Source organism: Plodia interpunctella, chromosome 1 (genome assembly GCF_027563975.2).
Source record: "Plodia interpunctella isolate USDA-ARS_2022_Savannah chromosome 1, ilPloInte3.2, whole genome shotgun sequence".
NCBI classification, from domain to species: domain Eukaryota; kingdom Metazoa; phylum Arthropoda; class Insecta; order Lepidoptera; family Pyralidae; genus Plodia; species Plodia interpunctella.
Window position 1 is genome coordinate 1,672,372 of NC_071294.1, and position 1,936 is coordinate 1,674,307.

The 1,936-nt window shown below is 34.2% G+C and overlaps 1 non-coding gene across 1 annotated transcript; it reads left to right on the forward strand.

The window, feature by feature from the left end:
* The first annotated feature begins 1,457 nt into the window (after positions 1-1,457).
* Positions 1,458-1,531, forward strand: TRNAI-AAU (transfer RNA isoleucine (anticodon AAU)). The gene has a single exon. It is a non-coding gene; the product is annotated as a tRNA-Ile (tRNA).
* Positions 1,532-1,936: the final 405 nt, after the last annotated feature.

A 1,936-nucleotide genomic window follows, 5' to 3' on the forward strand; every position in this document is an offset into this window, starting at 1 on the left:
GCCGGCGACGATCTGCCACCGACTGACGACGTGGGAACTTCGGAGCCCCCACGTTAACTACTCTTCTGATAATACCATCCAATCATGTTTGACCTTCCCCACCCGATAAAATTCTATACTAAACCATCATTCTTCACAGAACGTAAAGCTCAATATATAGTGGTTACTGTATGAAAGATAATTTGCTTACGCAAATACCTCCTGGTACAACGAGATTGGTAAGTGTCAACACTAGATAAGGCGTCTGCGCCTGCGCGGGGTCATGTATGTTTGTATTCGGTGAGTAGGTAGATACCTAGTTATGTATTGAGTTCGATTTTTATATGCCAATTAGCGAGTGACACAATCTTACTTGATATTGAGTGGAATTTTCAGGATGTAGGTACTAAGTAAATGACATTGTGAATGTCGATAGTATCTAGTTCATATCAGTTGTTCTTTAAGAATTGAATATGATTAGCACCAAGTAAGTAGTTTAAGAATAAAATGTATGTATGGTAATTATTCTAAGAAACTCATACGCTCTCATCCTCATCATGTATTCAGTTTCGCCATTCTAGGCGCAGGAGAGAGGAGGGAGACCTAAGGTCAGCTGTGGGCTAAAAAGGGTTGAAATGCTATATTGATAAAAAAATATGACTCTGTCCAAGCATCGTTCATTACAACTAAAGCTCCGTTAATCATAAAGAGATTCTGATCTGAGTATCAAACTATAAATACAAACATATAAACATGAGTAAGTTAAATGTATTATATATATATAAGTGCGCGGAAATTCGTTCCAAACAAAACATCTACATTATTTACTATTGCGACCAAAGACACACACATTACATCATGCGTGATGAACATGACTCTAGTCTAGCGTATTACAATACTTACAAAGAAAATATTATGTTTAAACGTAAATGTAAAAACAAACTATCTATACTTAATAATATTAATTGACTGTATGGATTTGGTAATATGTAATCTGTGGTATGGTATCCCATATTAACATTGGGTTTATTCCATCAACTAAAAAGTCTCGATGTCATTATAGTACTTATAGTGACCTTAAATAATAAGATCGGTAATAAACACAAAATTGAGGATGGCAATGAAAACGAATAAACAAAGTTATTATAATTAGTTCGATAATAAGTACTCTATTGTTAAATCAAATACTATTAGTTCATTAGTATAGCAGGAAGATTTTACTTGCAATATTTTAAGTACGTAATATTGTTTTGATGATTGAAACATATTTTCTCTTTCATCTAATAACATTTCTCAAATAAAATACAGAATCGCTGTCTATACCACAGATTATATAAACTTCCAGTAATCTATACTTACCGATATTTAAATAAAATATAAATAGTGAAAAGAAATGATCAATCTGTATAGTGTCATTACTGAAATAACTCTCAAAGCGTCTATTCCTACAGTACAATAATTTCACCACATCCCACATCGGCCCATTAGCTCAGTTGGTTAGAGCGTCGTGCTAATAACGCGAAGGTCGCGGGTTCGATCCCCTCATGGGCCACGTACTTTTTTTTACATTTTTTTATATTGTTCTACTCTTTTTTTAGTTTTTTTTTTATTATTTTTTTTTCTATTCTAACTCACTACAATTAAATATAGAAACTATATTTTTCAGTCCAACAATTCTGACACATAGTTTCTCTTACTCTCTCATAGATTATTAATTTTCCCTATACTTTGTAGGGTTTTGTAAAATGCAATGGCGTGATGTAAAAAGTCATACACTAAAAGGTTAATGGAGCCCTGTGTCAGCAGCCCTCGATCCAGTCCAAACCGGCTCGTTATCTCAAGCCAGATGTCACGCCCCGACCCACACCCACCACCACAGATAAAATATGCAATTACATGCGAAATTAACGGGTTTGTTTACTTACGTTTTGCGCACCTATCATTTGTTAATAGTAAT